The sequence below is a fragment of the Eptatretus burgeri genome, chromosome 1, assembly GCF_056783735.1.
Source record: "Eptatretus burgeri isolate ZD-2024b chromosome 1, Ebu_testis_v1, whole genome shotgun sequence".
Lineage (NCBI taxonomy): Eukaryota > Metazoa > Chordata > Myxini > Myxiniformes > Myxinidae > Eptatretus > Eptatretus burgeri.
Window position 1 is genome coordinate 57,552,857 of NC_140961.1, and position 20,784 is coordinate 57,573,640.

General features: G+C 39.7%; 1 long non-coding RNA gene across 2 annotated transcripts in view; it reads left to right on the forward strand.

Annotated features, from left to right (window-relative positions):
- Positions 1–853: 853 nt before the first annotated feature.
- The window catches only part of LOC147034551 (uncharacterized), a 58,077-nt gene continuing 38,146 nt past the window's right edge, over positions 854–20,784 (forward strand). Inside the window, exons 1-3 of one of the 2 annotated variants that reach the window (XR_015060171.1) lie at positions 854–985; positions 10,703–10,773; positions 13,540–13,634. This is a non-coding gene — a long non-coding RNA (uncharacterized LOC147034551). The remainder of the gene's footprint in view (positions 986–10,702; positions 10,774–13,539; positions 13,635–20,784) is intronic. The other variant, XR_015060178.1, reaches the window with a different exon arrangement.

Here is a 20,784-nt window from a genome sequence, read left to right on the forward strand (position 1 = left end):
TCCGATCTAATTGAAACTTGCCAGGTATATTGCTGGTGACCTGAGGATGTGCCTTTTCAAGGTTTGATATTAATCGGACAAGTGCTTCCCAAGTTATGGCCATTTATTTACCAAACCAATGACAAGACACGTTGTTTAAATAAGAACAGAGTTCAATTTGTTCGACCACTTTATTAACGTGGAACGACAATAATCAAACAAGTATTGAACAGGTTGAAACGCCCACAACATCTCTGGCTCCGGCTCAGGCTGCGCATGCGCACTGGCACAGGGGACCGTCGATATGTAGAAGTACCGTAAAGTACAATGTTCTCTATTGTTATGTGGGCGTGGCCGATGGAGAAGGGAAGCTCAGCCGCATTCCCCATTACAGGTTACAACATCCGGACTTCCGGAGAGTGATGACTTCGTGTATTCTAATAATTTCTCGTTTTCTTATGCGCATTTATAGATAAACACAATGCCCCAAGTTATGATCGTTTTCATATTAGACGGTGTATAAATTTCGGGAACATCAGAGTGCTGGTATGCTCCGAACCAGGAAGTAAATTTTTTTCTCTCATCTCTTCTCTTTTTGTTTTTCCTTGCCACGACATTGCGAAAAGGTAAAATACGTTGGCGCTAATTGAATAATTGGGTATTAAAACTAAATTGCGAATAATCGTAACTGCGAATAATATGCGAACTTCCGGGCCACGCACGTGAGAGCGAAGAAACGGCCTGTGTGGTTGTTGTTTGTTGCTCGCGGTTTTAATATTTATTTATTTATTTATTTATTTATTATTATTATTATTATTATTATTATTATTATTATTTTTTTTTTTTTTTTTTTTTTTTTTTTTACGGGTACGTACTGGTATTATTAATCGAAGTAATATTAAAACAAGAAATAATGGTGCTCTGGGCGATCGAGGATCTTGCAGTACATCGGGCAGAGAGAGCGTCAGAGCTTGGTTTTCGCCGAGGCACTTCAGCTTCACGTCGGGTATGGAACGGATGACATTTAACCCTAGTCCTACCAACAGGGGTCTTTTTGGACCCCTGACATACATTCTGATGTGTTATTTATATATTCGTTTCGCAATGTATTTGATGTTTTATTAATTTGTTTCCCGATATGTGACGGTAATAAATATTGATGATGTTTCAGGATCCCACCTTTAGTCCGTTTTCCACCCGTATATGTTCTGTACCCAACCTTGTTGTAATGAGAAGTGTATTGTTTTTTGATGGTTTCGTACTCACATGGGTCTATAGAGAAAATTTGGCTTTGTTGCCGAAGCGGAAACCTTGGGGGACTCCGCTAATTTGCATAAATCCAAGATGGCCAACACGGACGGGGGGGGGGGGGGGTGGAATATAACTTATCAACCAATTAACTTACAATCATGCGTGATACCTCTTTTCTGTATAATTTTGACCAGAGGAATCGATTTCTGAGGTCAAATTTGTGATTTGGGGGTCAATTCAGCGTCAAAGGTGAAGTTCAAGGTCTTTTTCGGCCAAAAATGAAATAAAATAATAATAATGACATTTTCAGAGCGATGGTGGTCAAGCATTTATTCAGTAACGTCGATCACTCCCATTCATCATCAGAGCCAAATGCAAGATCAAGATGTTCAGTTTCCTCTTCATCTTCCACATCTGCTTCTCCTTCCTCTTCCATTTCATCTTGGTCTTCGTCTCCTGTCTTGAATGGGTTGAAGCAGGCGTCATGACAAACACAAGCGCAATACACAGTGCATGATATCTTTCCATGGTGACAGCTGCAACGTTCAGTGCCGTACGCCTTCACCGCCGCCTTACAGCCGCACCGCACTACATCCATGAGATCTTGGGGTCCTGGGGGCTGATCGGAGGTTGCTGGTACTGGGGTGCCATCTTTTATTTCCCACCCATACTTCGTGATGTCAAGTTCAGGTGGAGCCTGCTCGTCAGCAGATTTTGCAAGTATGGTATGCATCCCTGGCTTAGCGTGGCCATACTCCAGCATACCTGTGGGATGAGGTTGCTGGAATTCATGTGAGAGGACATGGGTAGTGCGTCGACCATTGGGTGTGAATACCTGGAGATTGAAGTTGTCAAACCACGCGAAGATGGTGCTGACGGTTCTACACAACCCCATGAACTGGTGGAGAACCTGTGCATTGTCACCCAGTAGACGAGCGGCCAATTTTCGGAATCTCAGGGCCTCATCGCATGAGGTCGTGAAGCCATGTTCATGAAGGGGTTTGAGAAGTTCGGAACTGCCGTGCCGGTGCAACAGTTTGATGGCCATTCCTAATGTTGTCTGATTTCTAGTTCCTGTAATGTGACTCTGAGTTGACTGGCTCAGGCTCAGAGATTTCTTGGTCACTTTACCACCGGAGACCACGTCCGAAACCAACTTCAACAAACTTGGGCTGGTCGCCTTGATTGTGTTGGCCTGTGTAAACTCTGATAGTCATAATTGGCACTGCTGTACTTGACCGACCGTGCCTCATGCTTGATCTGCCTCACCACGGAAGCAATGCTCCTCTCATCCGTATCATCTACCTTAACTATCTTGAGACTTTTAGCAACGGACTCACAGAAACCAACAATCGCAGCACAGCCATCTACCCGAACAACGATAACATCCTTACTCATGCAGTCAGTCAACTTGCTTAACATGTCACGTCGAGCGAGCTTGCCACCTCGATCCAAGTACAGGGAATGCAGTTCAACACTATTCCATATTCTGGACCTGTCTCGGTTCATGTACTCAACGACTTCCTTCAGAGCATTTTCATCTGCACTACCAGTTGGCAAATCGGCATATGTGGGGACTTTCGTGAAACTGTTACAGCAGCGGACGTGGTACTTGCACTCAGCAGAAGGTAGATCAGGAACAAAAGCAAGGTGCAACTTGACCCTTCTCGCGACATCATCATTACGCTGCTCAGCAACATCAGGGAGCATATCTTTCATAGTTGGGAGTGGGTTACGTTCTGTGTCAAAACGTTCTTTGGTCATACATTCACGAATGCGGTCCCATCTTTCTGGGTGTCTATCATCAATGGGTAAACATTCCTCACTACAGAACATACAATCACGTTTGTATTCAAACACACCTTTGTCAGCTACCTTTGTTTGAGGCCTTGTAGTTGTCCTTACACCCTCATCTTCAGCCTTTCTTTTCTGTGACTTTCTCACTCCCTCAATTTTCTCTTTTGATGTACAAGTACAGTAGCAACCTTTGTGGCAGGATATGCTTGCCGCATCTCCACCAACATCAATAATGTTCTGTAGCTTAGCCTGCTGGTCCCCATCTCCACGGGATTTGGCGCACGAGATGAGCTTCTTGATCCCGATCTCAGTGAATTTCGTTTCTTCTCCGTGACACACTGGGTGAAGACACCTTGAGTCAGCCATCATACGTTTCTCTGAAAAGAAGAAGAGGTGAGATTAGAATCAATAGGATCGTTCATCAACTATCGAGTAGGAGTGATCTGCAGTTGATGCAGAGGTCAAAGCGTTTTAAACCCCTCATTAGTCCAAAAATGACATTGAACTTGACCTTTGACCCTGAATTTGACCCCCGAATCACACACACAACTGACCTCAGAAATCGATTCCTCACCTCGAAATTATACGGAAAAAAAATGTATCACACGTGATTGTAGGTTGATTGGTTGAAAAGTTATTTTCCACCTCCGTCCGCGGTTGCCATCTTGGATTTATGCAAATTATCGGAGTTCCCCAACTTTGCCACTCCGGCAACCAAGCTAAATTTTTTCTATATACCCATGCGAGTACGAAACCATCAAAAAACAATACACTTCTCGCAACAACAAGGTACTCAACCTGGCAACTAGACTACTTGATGCACAGAGTTACAAGCAAATCCTCTCTGGGGTCCAAAACGACCCCAGTTGGTTTTGTTCATTTTTTTTGCATCCATGATTACTTCATAAAATATTTGTCGTGAGCAAGTCCTCCAATTTTTTTTTCTGCTTATGTTTGTTTACTTAACACTAAAACATTATCCAATGAAAATAATGATGTTTCCTCATTGATGTTGAACTTCAGCAGATTGAATGAAAGTTAGTGATTCTGAGTTGGGGTCATAAAATTCCCCAGTTGGAAGGTTAATTTTCGAATTTATATTTATTTATTTATTTACTTATTTTTTTGTTTTTTGACTTTATCAAAATAACACCATGTTTATAGTCATTGATATGAAACTTTGCCAGATTTAGTGAAATCGAGTTGTTTTTGTGTCAGGGTACAAAATGATCCCATGTTGGTAGGACCATGGTTAAGCACAGTATTTCTATTCCATATGCAGAATGAAAATAAATATACAAAGGTCCCACAGACTCCATGGGACTACACCGAGTGCAAATCGTCATCGCATGATCCTGTATGACCTCAAACAAGGAAATGAGGCCATTTGGCCCATCATTGCCATGTTGCATGCCTGGGTTAATTTTTTTTTCGACACCTCCAAATACCAATCTTACTGATGGTTTGCGAAAGTCTAGATAACCCGATGTGAACCAGGTGACCCAACTTATAAGGTATATGAATGAGTTGTGTGTAGGTAAATCCCCATATCATGAAAGTGAATGTACCCCCTCCAGACCCACAGAGTCACAAAAATCCTTAGTTGCAATGTCATGGCTGGTTATTGCAGAGTTATCACCCATCCAGCTTGCATGTTTCAGTTGCCGGTTCCACAAATAAGGAACAGAGAGTTGGAATGGATGGTTACAAGTTGATCCATATTCCTATTTGTCAAATATATGGAGTCCTCTTCATTGAGTCTATGGTGCACTACACAAAATTGGTGGTTGCAGAGAGATATATGCAGCGAGAGGTATTCCAGGGGGTGGAGGAGGGGTTTGTTTGGACAGCGGACAGTGAGGAATGGAGTTATTGACATAAACAGCAACACCACTGCTCGTGAAAGAAACATGAAAGAAACAGAAAGGAGAATAGCCAGGAAGAGATACAAACGAATTGGAGACATCGAATGAGAAACACGATTGTGTTAAACGTATAATGTCTGAAGCTGTAGCAGTAATTACATTGACTTGAATAAGGCTTGGTGGTATATTTCACAAAATGAGAACATCTTAACCTTAAGTGAACCCCCCCTAAAATAATTTCTGCACCCACCCCTGAGGTCCCACATTATCTACAAATTGTGTTCGTTTTTGGATCCCAAGTTCAGCTTAACGAACAAAAACATTGCATTCATGGTGGATGGAGAGTTGATTAAAACATGAATAAAGTAGAACGGTATAAATCCAAAACATGGGCCATGGGTGATATCCAGGTGATATGGAAGAAGAAGAAGAAGAAGAAGAAGCTGTATTTAAGGGGGCCATTTGGGAATGACAATACAGAGAAATGATACATTTTAAATTGCATTTAAAAGACATTTTGAGTTGTAAGAAAAGTTTTGCATGATAAAAGAGTGATGGATAATGAAAAGGGAGGAAAGGAAGAATTACAGATGAATGATTTGAGGGGCAGGAGGCGGGTTGTTGGAAGTATTTGTTGGATAATTCTTTTTTTTTAGCGTTTTGAGTGAAAAGGTGAGAACTGAGAAGGATAATAAAATTGAGCTTGATAAATGGAAGCATTAAAGGGCAGAAGAAAAGGATACTGATGGAGAAAATATTTAAGACTTAAGAGTCACAATCACATGGCTTCGCTGAGGTTTAAACAAACATGAAGTTGAAATTGATACAATAGGGACAAGTAAGTATGAACCAGAAGACACAGGAACATATTTATGATCTGATTAGCAGTATATACCCTTCAGTGAGATGGGACAGGTGGGCATACATCCACATCAGAAAGATGGCATGTTCTGAGATTGAAGAACCCCCTGCAGATACCTCTCTAAGATGGAAGTTTTATTGTTTGACTCCACAGAAGAACAAACCAATGACGAGGTATATCAGATGTGAGCATACTACCAACTGAGCTAACCTGCCGTCTCTCAACCTTGAACACCCATCTTTCCATTGAGCCTGGAGGTCTTCCATCTGAGTAATAACTGGGCTCATAATGCCACTTAGCTTCTACGATCTTACGTGATTATTTGCACGTCTCAAATCCTTTAATTGTTCCGAATCACTGCAATGCAGCAAAGATAGTGGTGTCAAAGGATAAATAAAGGATGTTTTCCTCCACACCTAGTCTCTCATGTCACTACTTCCACTTGCAGTTAAGCAATGAATGGTCATTTTTGTTCAGCAGGAGGCCAAGATGGAGGAATAATCCTGGTTCCTTGGCCAAAGTTCCAAAACGGCCACCATAAAGATGTGAATTGAAGACGCTTTCATGCACTTATATAAAATCAAGGAACAATCATATTATCTATCCTCTAATGCTGGTAACACCTTCAACCAACTTTCATAGAACTGCACCTCCAGCAATGTTTTTGACTATGAAACTGAAGTGCTTTCTCACATCCACATGCACAGCCCAATTGAGTCAGATAAATTAAGAACAAATTCCTCATTGAAGCCATTTTAAAAACTGAAATAAGTAACAGTCTTGAATTACTTACATAGATCCTGTGTGAACCCCTTCATGCTGTACTGCAAGCCAATCAATGGCTGATTTATTTGAAACCCCTGAAATCAATACTTTGCATTTCTTTTGTGCTGCTCCTATTTAGTTCTGCATCTTTCTATCCTGGCTCCTATTTTTGTGATAATTTTCCTCAATCCACGCAGTATTTGAATGTCAAATAACTTGCTAAAATCATCTCTTTCTATTTATCACCTGAATCATTCGTATGACGACAATGAAATTCCTTCTTTTTTCTGTTTTATCTTTTCTATACAAGTTACACCATTCCAAACGATTCCCAAATCATTGTTTTTTGCACCACATTTCTTACCGCAGCTATATTTCATTTGTCATTGCACACCATGCATTCAAATTATTTTATATTTTGAGTCAAAGTTCTAGCAATCATGAAATATGTTCCATGCATCCTTACATTCAGTCATACTTGCCAAGTTAATCCTTGCTACAATTATTCTTCCTGCAGTTTTTCATTCATGTCACACTGCTTTTAAAGTTAGTTTCCTTCCATTCCCTGCATCTAGCATAACCACTTATGTTTTCTTTAGCCACTACCCATCATTGGGGAAGCCCCCTGCTTTCTGCCTGTATGTGCCCACAAGATAACAAATTAAAAGCCTTTCCATTTGCATCACATTTCCACCCGTCGATTCATATCTGATGCATTACTTTCATATTCCGCTTCTCTTTCTACCTGAAAGCAATCCATAACATTCTCCGAGCATCAGTTCTGTCTCGAGTTCAGGTTCATTTCATGTTGCACTCTGTTTATGTTTACATCCTTTAAACAATGCATACATTATGTGAATTTACATATTTAATAACCCTCAACCTTTTTATTTCCATCTGCCTTCTCACCTCTAAATTTATGTTCAAATGCATATTATCTTTTTTTTTTTTTTCTTCTTTTTGTTGTTTCCATGGTCGAGGCTAGTGCAAGATTAGAGCAGGATGGAAGGGAACAAAATGGAAAGGAGAAAAAAAAACAACAGCAGAGAAAAAGTGTGTGAGAGCGAATAAGGGGGGGTGGGGGAGGACACGTGGGGTGAATAAACTTCATAAAAGCTGAATGAAACACAGCCAGAGGAGGAAGGGGGAAGTAGGAATAAAACAGAAAAAGGAACAAACCAACTGACAACGAATAAACGAAAAGAGGTGAGGGGGAGGGGGGGCGGTGGTCACAATAACCTAGAAAAATGGAGTGCTTGGGACTAGGTTATTTGGGGCAGAAGAGATCATTAGTATGGATGGGGTTAGATCTCACATAATCGTGAACAGCTGTCTTGAAGTCCTGTAGGGAAGAATGACACTGAACAGCCTGGGGAACTTTGTTCTACAGGTGAGAGAAAAGAGGAACCAATGAGTGGAGGTGAGCATTGAGCCTGAATTTTTTGAGTTTAACAAGGAGAGGGTTACTGGCAGACCATGTGCGCCCTGCAGAAATCCGAGAATAACAGAGCCCATAGAGGGAAGAGAGCACAAGACCAAAAAGGAGGCAGTAGAGTACAAAAAGGCCACCAACCTTGTGATGTGAAAGTAACAGGCTGACACACTCAGCTTCATTACGGGAGATCCAATGATTTTGAAGGCCTTGCTTTCCATGGCATCAAGAAGGGAAAGGTGTGAGGCAGGGTGCCAGCCCAAAGGGGAGTGCAGTTCTCCATAAAGCTGTGATTAAAGTCCTTGTAGGTTGTCAAAGGTTAAGATTGGCCAAGGAAAGATGTACATTGGAGGATGTCCATTCAGTGTCTGGCTTTGGAAGCCATCTTGGAAATATGGTCAGCACAAGAAAGATCATGGCTGATAGTGAGGTCCAAAAGTTTGAGTGACTTAACCTCTTTCAAGTGGTTTGTTTAAGAAGTAGGTTGAAGGGTTTTCCACATGTCCTTTTGGAGAGACGTGGTGAATGTGTAGGATTTGTCAAGGTTGAAAGACATTCCAAGTGTTGGACCAGCTCATAATTTGATCAAGGTCTGCAGAGAGGGAAGCGGTTGCTGTCTGCCTGTCTGACGGATGAGAAAATATAGGGCAGAGGGTGGAATCATCAGCAAAGACATAGGCAGGATTTTCCCGGGAATGAGAAAAATCCTTGATGGAGATGACGAACAAGACTAGACCCAAGACACTACTTTGGGGCACTCCAGCCTTGACAGGGAGAGTAGATGAGAGAATACTGTTTAGATCTACATGCTGAATACAGGAGTGGATGAGGTCAATGCTCCATTACAGCAGGTGGCCTTGGATGGCATAAGCAAAGAGTTTGGAGATCAAGACGTGATGCCAGCCTGTTTCAAGTGCTCGAGATATGTTAATAGAGATGGCCATGATCTCATGTCTGAGAATGAAGCCTTCTATCCATTGTTTGGAGAGTTGAAGCAGCATGTCAAAGGTAGAACTAGAATGGCACTCGGAAGAGCACATACCTCGGCCAATCTGAAGTTTACTTTTTTGTATCCTAATGATGGGCTGGATCTGGATCCGGATCTTAACCAAATATCTAATCAGCTTGTTCTTGTCACCTTTCCAACTCATCCACCAAGTTTTGTCATAACCCATCCACAACTTTTGAAATATCTTGCTATATTATCGTTTTTGGCCCTATCTCTCAATTATTATGAAAAACAGCTTTTGAAATTATATAATTATCAGATCCAGACATAAAGCTATGGTTCATTACCATCAGTGTTGTGGGTTGTATTCTTATATATTTTTAGCCGAAATTTCTTTTGTATCACATTTGCCTTGAGCAACAATTTGATCATGATTTATTCTTAGACATGGAAACGTTCACAATTTTTTATGAACTCATGTATGAGCCTCTACTCCCATTCTCCCGGCATGGGATTTTATCCCTAATTCACAATGCTTCATTAATCTAACTTTTGAGATTACGCATCTGTCCCCAATTCTTCCATTCACAAAATCCTTCGTAACACTTGAGAGTCATTTTATTTTCTACACCAGTTGTGAACATACATTTCACACAATATGTTGTATAATTTCTCACACTTTCTTCTTTTTGCTTTATGCACATCAACCATTTGCTGTTTATTGCCCACCCTCAAAACAAATTAATTTTCTTTCAAAAAGTATGAATCACCAAATTATTCCTGAAAGCAAGAATACAATCCATTTCTTTTGATGTTTCATGACTGAAAAATCTACCGAGTGCCATTCTAGTTTGAACTGTGTTGCCTTGACACATTTTGTCAGGAAAGGTGGGTTAAAACTGCACCATTGACAGTGCCATGGCAGTACGTCATGCAAAAGTATCATGAATCCTTGGGGGCATGCTTTTTTGAAAAGGTGCACTTGGGGTGAATTTAGTGGATGGGGATGAAAGGGGGGGGGATGGTAGGGACTGAGTGCTGAAAGTAAATTCTGGTGTAATGGAATTTTGATGCAATGATAAGTGCATCGAATATATCTGTTCATAATATAATAGTGGGGCAACTTAGGATAACAATTGTGCATTTTGTGAGGAAAGCACCAAATTTGGCACACGAGTAGCCTATCATATTATGAACAGATTTGGATATTGGGCCATCTCAAAATTTTTGATGGCAGTGGAAAATGGCTGCCACAGCCATCAGCAGCTGAATTTGAGATGGCCCAATATCCAAATCTGTTCACAATAGGTTAGGCTACTCGTGTGCCAAATTTGGTGCTTTCCTCACAAAATGCACAATTGTTATGCTATATTTAGCAATGTTGCCCCACTATAAGATTCTACAATGGCTTTTACTATCACAAATTTACATGCCTTCTTCATTATTTCAAATTTATACATGTTTTATCTAATGAGAAATGTTAAATTTGTAGCTTTAACAAGGATAATGAGCCTTTTGCACCACATTTAACTTTACATTTTGATGTACAACTTATGGATGTTCTATTTACCTTCAAACTGTGCAATCTTTTTCTCTGTTTTCACCTCTTTTACATGCAAGTAACATTGTCGCCATATTCTGATGAATGCTATATGCACGATTTTATATCACACTCCATATACATCCCTATTCAACATGTCTATGTTACTTTTGTGCATTTTATATATGTAATTATTGAGAAATGTATATTTTAAAGCAGGCATATTTATTGAGAAATATCTTTCTAAAATGCTCATATGCAGATGCTGGGTTGTGGCTTGATCTAGGAGTATTGGAACCCATTTTCTACCACCTCTCAAAACACACTTGAAAGGTCAGATACAAAACTTTTTTTCTCAGGCAATTTGAAAGAATAATGTTTCAAAGGATGATATTTAGTGATAAAATCTAAATGCCATTTCTTTAGAAACTCTTAAATATAGCAGGCTGGTAGATAAGTGTGGCTTTTGAAATTCCACGTCGGCAATCTGTTGGCAATCAACTCATGACATCATTGTAGGAGAGAGGGGCACCACAATTGGGCCGTTTCTCAATAGAGTGTCTCTCCATTTCTATTTATCACGACCTTTTACTACACAATCCACTAGAAAATGCTGATGGTTCTCGAAGAAACTTTGTTGTTCAGGTTTCCAACTCCCAATAAAGGAGCAGTTGTAGATTTTCTTTGTAAAAATGAAAGGCATTGGATTCCCCCATAATTATGTTTGTAGTCCATTTATTTTGAGTATGTAGGGCCAAATGCTATAATGTCATCGACCCTGGTGTAGTGGTGCTTCAACAGTAACTATTTTAGCTTTGGAGCTTAAATGGCAGCGATGGTTCAATGAAGATGTGTAAATCCAAACAATTATTTTATATGTACTATATAAAAGGCTAAAAGATGTGTGTAAGTACCTCGTACTTAACATGTCTGTAGTACTTGAGTCATTGCGACTCTATTCAGACTCTAGTGTCATTCTTTACAACCAACAAATCAATTAGAAAATCTGGAGGCCAAAAGCTTGACAGGAACCAAGACTCAAACCTTTAGACTGTAGTCTTTAATTTGGAATTTAGTCATTGTGTCTTCGATAACTCCTCTACTCGTCACAAAAGACAACAATAGTTCCTTAACATCCACCAACAAGCTCAAATGAGCTAAGATCCTCGTCCTCTTAATGATGACGTCACAAAAACGAAAATGACATCATTGTGATGTATCAGGTTTGCGATAAATTATCTGTGCTAATGCCCGGCTTGATTCCCGCAAACACAATTCAAACAGCTTGCCGAGTTTCGGAGATAATGGTATAGGCGATTTCCATTAGAGTCGATATTATGACGTCAACTTTTTTCGAGGAAGAATTTCCAAAATCAGAGATGGTTACTGCCTGCACGTGGGCTTTCTGCATATACATGGCAAGTTTCATGAAGACCCGATGAAAACTCTGGGTTGTAAAACAAAAAATGTCAAAAATATGAATGACGTCATAAAAATTGATATGACGTCAGAGTGATGTATCATATGTGTGGTAATTCATCTCTGTGAATGCCCTGTTCGATTCCCGCAAACACAATTCAAAAAGCTTGCCTAGTTTCGGAGATAATTTTTTAGGCGATTTCCATTAGCGGAGATATTTTGACGTCAACTTTTTTTTCTAGGAGGAATTTTCGAAATCGGAGATGGTTACTGTCTGTGAAGGGTATTTTTATATATACATATATATATATATATATATATATATATATATATATATATATATATATATATATATATATGCCAAGTTTCAGGAAGTTTCGATGAAAACTGTAGGTTGTGAAACAAAAAAGTCCACAAGAAGAAGATGAAGAACAACAACATGAGTAAGACTTAGAGATCCTCCACGAGGATCTAAAAACAACAAAGGAAGTGGGTGGGGATGATCAAGTAGTGTTTTGTTTTTAGTTTAATTTGCCTTATTTACATGCGCCATTCTCATTTGGGAACTGTTAGGGTAGAGATTCCCTTCTTTCATCTGCAGCAGCCACAAAAAAATCTTGAAAATCTTCTAGCCCGACATGGCTTGTAAGACAGAAGTTGAAAGTTCTAACAGGGAGGAGAAACATCATCCATGAGATCAAAATTATCAGGTAGAGATGAATTGGTCATGTGTCACATTGTTTGATAGATATCTACACATCCTCCATGGACATGGAGGATGTGTAGATATACTGCAAAGAGCAATATGCTGGGCAGTTGATGGGAAGAGAAGGGTTGGATGACCAAGAGAGACAAGGTATGTGTTCATTTACTAAGCAGCTAGTTAACACTTACCAAGCTAGCCATTCCATTATCAACGGTTTCAAATTGAGTGGTTGCTTTAGTGTTTATGCTACTTGGTGAGCACTCTACAAGAAACTTGGTAACTGAACATACCCCGGCAATGGAATCAGAACATGAGCCCAAGACAGAAAAAAGTGATGAAAGCTCATAATAAGCTCCATATGCCAGGTGGCATAATTGAATAATATGCAAGCAACAACCAGTTCTGACAGATGGGTCCACCAGCTTAACATCATTTTGATGTATGGCATATACATTGATGCATTGTCCTGCAATGGAAAGAAGAGGGTGACAGAAAGTTTAATGCTGGGTTGAGTTTCAAACCTAGGTCTCTCTCTTTCGAGTGCAGCCTTATGGCTGTTGGTTGCATCATTGGTTAGGGATGCGGCTATGCCGCTGATGCAGTGTCCCTATTACCATTACACTGGTACTCATTTTGCTGACCTCGGAAGGATGACAGGCTGAGTCAACCCCACCTGGTATTAATTCAGCAGCCAACGGGGCTCGAACTCAGGACCCTCGGATCCCAAGTAAGCCCAGGTGAGACAGCTTGAAGACGAGTATGAATACTTCTAAGATCTCCTCCCAGGCTCTATGATTTATCTTAATTAACTGATAAATGCATCTATATAATAATGTGTGTGTGTAAATATATATATATATATATATATATATATATATATATATATATATATATATATATCCCATTGTTTTCGGTCACTCACCTGCAGTGAGCACAATAAGGCTGCACTTATTTTCGGATATTTTCATTTCCAGATGCTTTCTGCTGGTTTTGTGATTTTTTCCCAGTGTACTCTCAGCTTCGATGTCCGTTGGTAGGCAAAATTCCGGCTTTATACATCACCCGAAAGGTAACGAACATTCACATCATTCAATCAGTCCATGAGTCATTCAGTCAGTCAGTCAGTCAGTCAGTCAGTTTGTGGTTAGAATGAGCTTTGCATATGAGATATATGTACAATTAGAATGTGAGTGCATCAGTGCATGTATAAAGTATGTGCAATTAGAATTTGGACTGGCATCTGTGATGGGTGGGGAGGGATGGTGAAGTCTTCGAATGGGGAGAGAATTGATGCCTCAGTGTTGGGAGTGGAAGGGTGAGGACTTGAGGTTGGGAGGCATAGGTTTAGGACTTGGGGTTTGTGAGGGAGTGGGGAGAGATGAAGACTTGAAGTCATATTTTACATTACTTGTAATTTCCACGGGTTCCTGCCAGTATATTATACTTGCATTTTAAATTGAATGATTTTGCTGTATATAATCAAAAAATGCATTCCCGTGTCGGAGTCGGAGTCAGTGTTCTTCCATTACTTTGTGGCTTTCCCATAGTTTTCATTTTTATGCAATATGACTGGTTCAAATTTACATCTCTTGATGCTATGAATATGAACATTCCTCTCCTCTGACAGGCCTTCAGAGTGAGTGAATTAACAGGTTAATGAGTAAGACAAGATGCCAGAAAATGTCAATTTTCTTTGGATATGTCCAGTAAGACTACCTTGAGATCATGTTTAAGAACCGTTGTCGAGTTAGAAGATCAGTTGGTGAGAGACAGTAGAGTCCAAGTTCTCCTCCTGTGCTGACAGATTTTCTCCATGCACACAAGCAGCATGTTGCCTTGACTAACATAATTTTTCTATAATTTATGCTTGAAGGCTGGTGTCATCCAAGCAAGTATCCTATGTCATTTTTTTTCCTGATTTATGTAAATGATATCATTGCTTTTCTCTAAAATATTTTATACCACATTGCAGATGACTCCACATTGTGATGGTAAATAGCATGCAGCTGCATATATGTTTGTCAGCCTGGTTATAAACTTTTTTTTTTACCTGGTCGACCACCGAGTTGCTGTGTTCGATGTCACTTCATGCTGGCAATTCCCACATTTAGACCAATAATTTTTACATTAATATCATGTTGTAAACCGTTTAATTCACCATTTTGATTAACCTCTACATTAATTATGGCTATTTCACCTTACATTCCACCATCAACTGCTTTGGCGATCATGTCAATAGGTTGGGCTTCACTTGGAGTAATTCACAGAGTCACATCATTTCTTGATATTGCTTAGCTCATAACAATGTGCATGTTCATACTCAAGTGTCACAGAATGTGTCTCTTTAATATGGGCTATGGCAACATCCCATCTTGCATCCTTGGAGGATGTGCAATCAAAGGCCAGTGAGGATGATCCTACCCCTTCCTCTACTCATGCCTGCTTTACACCTGCATTGCCACCTTATCTGATGCCTTTCCACCTTATCCAGCCACAACTGATCAAATGTTCTCATACAGTTCCACACTACATATTACCATCCTGAAATATATGCTTACTGCTCAATGATACTCCCTTCTCTTATCTTTTCTGTGGAATTACTTCATTGAGTCTATTTAGTCTCTCACTCTCCATCCCTTCTTCTTGGATATGGCAGCCATCACCATTTTCTGACATCCCCATATCCATTCCCGACCTTTTTTTATCCTTACTGATCCGATCCGGGATTTGCTTGCAGCTTTATGTCTGCACTGCCATTTGTCTGGTCTTCCCTTGTCTGCAGGTTTCCCTTTAGGCTTCATTGTCAAAGCATTTGCCTGTCACTTGGTCCTCCAGTTCTTCCATGAGACTCAAAATATTTGATGAATAAATACCATCATTATCATATAACACCAAACCTTATTTGCATCTTTCATTAATTTTTTGAAGAAGAATGCAAATAAGTTACCTCATCACCAATATGTGGATCATCTAAATTGAGTTCATATATGTCTAAATGCATGGCTTATTTCTATTTTTAAAAATATGATCTGGACATTTACTTGGATTTGAAGTATGACCGACTTGTACTTGGGCTTGATACCTAATAAATCAGACTCTCAAAGACTAAAACTTAACTCATTCAGACTTACTCATATCCATCCCCCGTTTGAGCTCATGATCACAATTCGCAATGTTGTGACAAATTCGGTAACTTATTTCAGCCAATATGCCTGGTGTTGGCTTAATGGTTAGGATAGTGAGCTTGGGATCCAAGCATCCTGAGTTCAAATCCCACTTTGTTGAATTAATTCCAGGTGTTGTTGACTCTGCCTGTCATCCTTCTGAGGTTGGCAAAATGAGCGCCAGCTTGCAGGTATCCGATGTTGGAGTCCAGGATTGTGCCCAATAGCCCAGGAAACTGCTTTGGCAGCACCAATACTCTGCACAGGGTATGGTTTCAGTGGATGGATGGATGGATGGATAGATACATGGATCTCAGCCAAGAAGGGACTACTTGGCTCAACCTTCCATGAAGCTTGCTTTATTTTGTTGTGTAAACCGATCCATTGTTTTATATATACTGTATATATATATATATATATATATATATATATATATATATATATATATATATATATATATATATATATATATATCAACCATTCAGTTACGGGAGCACTATGACATACAGTTCATTTTACAACTTTCTTTGTGCTCTATATCTTATGTCTGAGTGGTGACCCATCCAAGATTGTGCCCCCAGCCAATGAAAAACTGTCTCGGAAACCCCATGTGTCTGAAAACGTGAAAGGAGTTTTAAAAAAAAATTCTTCCTCTTCTTTGTTCTGCATAATATTGCATTAAATATATCATCAAGAAACACAATAAGATGCACATTGCTCTGGCAGAGTGACAAGATCATGGAGACTCGAAGGCAACACACTTAAATCTGTTGTGTGCATCTATGAAAGAATAAATGGCATGCAAGTAACATATGCTTTCATACCACCTCCTGCTGATGCAGAAATTGTCTCCATTTTAATCTCCGCTGGGTTTAAGATAGATAGTTTCACACGTTTTTGTTTGTGTTGCTGCTTTGTCGATTCAGTGGTTTCCCAGTATGTTTAGAAACCTGCTTTATCTGTTGTGATGGATGATCTAACCTTTTCTTAGCTTCACTTATTTTACAGCAATGAAAATGTAGTGTTGTTAAATTATTGTGCCTTAACTCATCCGATTTGTGGTGAGACAGATTTTTCTATGGCTGGTGGAGGAACTTGCACACAAGTCACATGCATGAAAAATTGACACGAGTGGACCTCAGTGTCATTTTGCATGAATTGCATGGGCTTAGTGAATAGTAGACAAACATGATATATGGGATTTCAAACTGCATTCTCTGCATCGTAAGCCATCAGTTCAGATGGTGACAAGAAAAGGCCAACCAATAAACAGGCCCAATTTCTGCATTACAGCACCTGTCCATTTTATATCAAGCATCGTGACCAATTCAATGCTTAAAGGTCTACCTACATTCCTCATTGTACTGTATGTACAAACACAATTAAAAATAGACCCAACATTGTGTGTCAGGTGATGGAATCCATACAATCACATAATGAAACTATGATTTGTGGTAAAATTGTTTTTCATTGGATCAGTCCCCATTTCCCTCCTGTATATAGTTCATGAAAATTTGTACTTCATACTAGATGTGCTTCATACTCAAATAAATGTAGTTCAAACAAATGATTTAAATGCTCTTTGTTAAGATAGATAAGCATCTGTCTGTCTTGGTATATAATGGACTGCACCCTAGGTGTATGCCACTTCAGTGTTGAGCATTGTCTTTTGTGGCTGTAGAAGCAAACGCAAGAGTGGCAATCCTTTCCACAGCTCTCACAGATGAAAAACGTTGGCCCGAGGTCAAATGATGTTTTTTCCTTCTGCCATGCTCTCTTTTTTGCCACATGGTCGCTTTTCCACAGCCTACCTCACTTCTTGTCTACAGGCACTGCGATCATCAGGAAGGACTTCCCATGCATCGACTCCAATCTCGGTCAACTTCAGATCTCGCTCACAGACATCCTTGTATCACAGATGTCAGGACGTCAGTGACCTGTTTGTCTCACGCCAATAGCAAGCTCACCATACAGCATGTCTTTGGGAATGCACCATCATCCATTCGGTGCCCAGCAAAGTCGCCGCTAACTCAAGAGAGCAAACATGCTGGGGAACCCTGCACATTGATATACTTTCAGATTCCTCTACTCTGCCCTGTCATGAAATGCCCAGTATTTGTCTGAAGTAGTGGAAGTGAAAGCTGTTCAGACGTTTTTCTTGACTTGCATAAGTTGTCCATACCTTGCTGCTGTAAAGAAGGGTGCTGAGAACACAAGCCTGGACAATGCTGTCTTTTCAGTTAGTCTGCGGTTGGTCCACACTCTCTTTCTCACCTTTGATTTGACAGCTGTGGCTTTGGCAATTCTGGTGCTGATTTCGGAATCAAGGGACACGTTACTGGTAATTGGTAAATCAAGCTATGTAAAGCTGTTGACAATCTCCAGAGTGAGGTTGTCATTGTTGATGGATGGTGGAGTCTGATTGTCAGTCCAAACTCCTTGCAGGCCTGGGAGAACCAATCTATATGCTGCTGCAAGAAAGAATCTCAGTTTGGCATGCCAGTGCAGCATCATCAGCAAACAGCATCTCATGGACTCGGACTTTTTGCACTTTTATCTTGGCAAGCAGTCTTGCCAAGTTGAACAGCTTGTCTTCAACTCTGCTATGCAGGTAGACACTCTCATTTGAGTCGCCAAAAGTATATGATGGCTGCATCGAGAATAATATGCCAAAGAAAGTTTGCATGCGGATGCAGCCCTGCTTTACCCCATTGCTGATCTTGAAAGCATATGATTTTGGTTTGTTATGATTGATGTAATCATATGTAAGACATATGACATATGTAAGACATATTGATGTAAGACATATGACTGTGCATGTTCTTATGGAAATGATTCCCTGAAGTCCAGGAAGGCATCTATTTTCCACAGCAGTTTAAAAAGTCCATCTTGGCTTATGAAATCATAAGCCTCTGTGAGGTCTATCATGGTAATGTAAAGTGGGCTGCGCTGTTAACGACGCTTCTCCTGTCACTGCCGAAGTGAGAAAATCATGTCAACTGTTGATCTGCCAGCTCTGAAACAGCAATGAGATGCAGGATAGATGCATGATGCTAAGGTCTGCAATCTGGTCAGACAGACATGAGCAAAGATCTTCACCACAATACTGAGAAAGGAGATGCCTCAGTAATTCCTCCAGTCACTGTGACTCCCGTTAACCCAAATCTTGTTTATATGCAAGGTGATTATATTTCCATTAGGCATGTCTTGAGGCACAGATATTTCCTTGCAACGGAGATACGGGATTCATGGCAATGCTGCAGCAGTGCTGGTTTTCCACTTTTGATGGCTTCAGGTGATATGCCATCATTTTCTGGGGTTTACTCCTTGTGATATGGTCAATGTTGTTGAGCTCTTCTTTGGTGGCCTCACAATATGGCTCCTCCATGGCAAGTCTGGAATGGTGCTGAGATTTATTCAGTGACAACATTCATAATTGCCTAAAGTTTGAGGTAATGCTCAACCCATCTGTCCAACTGGTTGCTAGGTTCAGTGATGATCACCCCATCTTTGTCTTCAAGGGAGCTGATTTGGTTACTGCCTGGCCCATTGCTTTCTTAACCTTCATGCTGTCCTTTTGAGGTGTTTTTACACCCCAAGCACATATATCATTCATTAAACATTCCAGAAAGTACCATCTTTTCGATCAAGTATCTTTATGACATTGTTTGCTGGCGTGTTTCGCCCATGTCACTAAATTTTTGATTTGACAGAGGCATAATCGGCCCACCTAATAATTATTATTATTACAAAGATAGCACTACACAGTGGCTGAATAAGAAAAAAATTAATGTTCTTGAGTCGTCCAAAGTCCTGACTTGAACCCAATTGAACATTTCTGCCGAGACTTGAAGATTGCAGTCCATCAATGATCCCCATCACACTTGGCAGAACTATAACAATTTTCACATGAAGAATGGGAAAAGATTTCACCATCTCACTCTGCAAAGCTGGTAGAGACCTACCCAAAAGGACTCATAACAGTCATTGCTGCAAAAGATGCTTCTACCAAGTATTGACCTCAGGGGCTGAATACTTTTACAACCAGTGAATTTTGATTTATACATGTTTTTTGCAGGTATTCCTGACATGTAACCTCTTTCAACTATAACAGTGTTTAGTTCGATCTCTTCAGTTGTGAATTAAAAAGTTAATTTGGAAAAATTGGTTTGACATAATTTGTAATTCATATAAATGTGGCAATATTGGTCTGGGGTGAATACTTTTGCTGGCCACTGTACATCAATTCCTGATAGTGCTTCAAGGCAAAACAAAAGGCAAAGCTGATAGCAGCATATTTGATATGCTGAAGACCAGAGCTGAGTAGGTGAATCTCCATTATACATTTACATTGTCTACTTAGGTGGTTTATCAAAAAGATGACATGAACTGCCAGAAAGATTGTCAGATCATGGTTAGATATTGTAATCATTGAAATAGCAATATGTCGTGGATTTTTTTTTTTCCATAAAAGCCAGTAGCAGCCGTTTTACCTAAATGCTGTAATGAAAAGTAGTGTAGCACAAGCTGTTTATGTTGATTTATGAAAGTTTAAAGGGTGATCTTACATTTTGTGTAAAAAATAATATTAGGAACTTGGTCCGTTTTGAGGTTTTTTCCCCCCATTAAAACTTTTAGCTCTAATCACTGAGTTTATTATGATCTATCAAACTGATGTATCAAATCAATAATTGGAATCCTGTTTGTTTAAAAATGAGGTATTATTCCTCCATTGCAGTGTCAGACAATTTAGTATTATGCTGTTTTGTATTTTTGCTTTTTAGCTGATATTTACTTGCTCTGAGACTTGAATGGCAGTGATTTCAAGTGAGTCAAGGAAGTGAGATTAGCAGAGAAGTTTTCTCACAAGATAGAAATAAAAGTTCATTAAAAAAAAACAAGAGAAAGTCAGGATTATGTTGTTGTTGAAACCAAATTTGAAACTTGGCCAATGCTTATTTATTGTCAACCAATAGCATTTGTGAACAACTCAAAAGACTTTCAGTCTCATGACAAAATATACATGTACAGTATTGATAAGATGTAAACATTGAT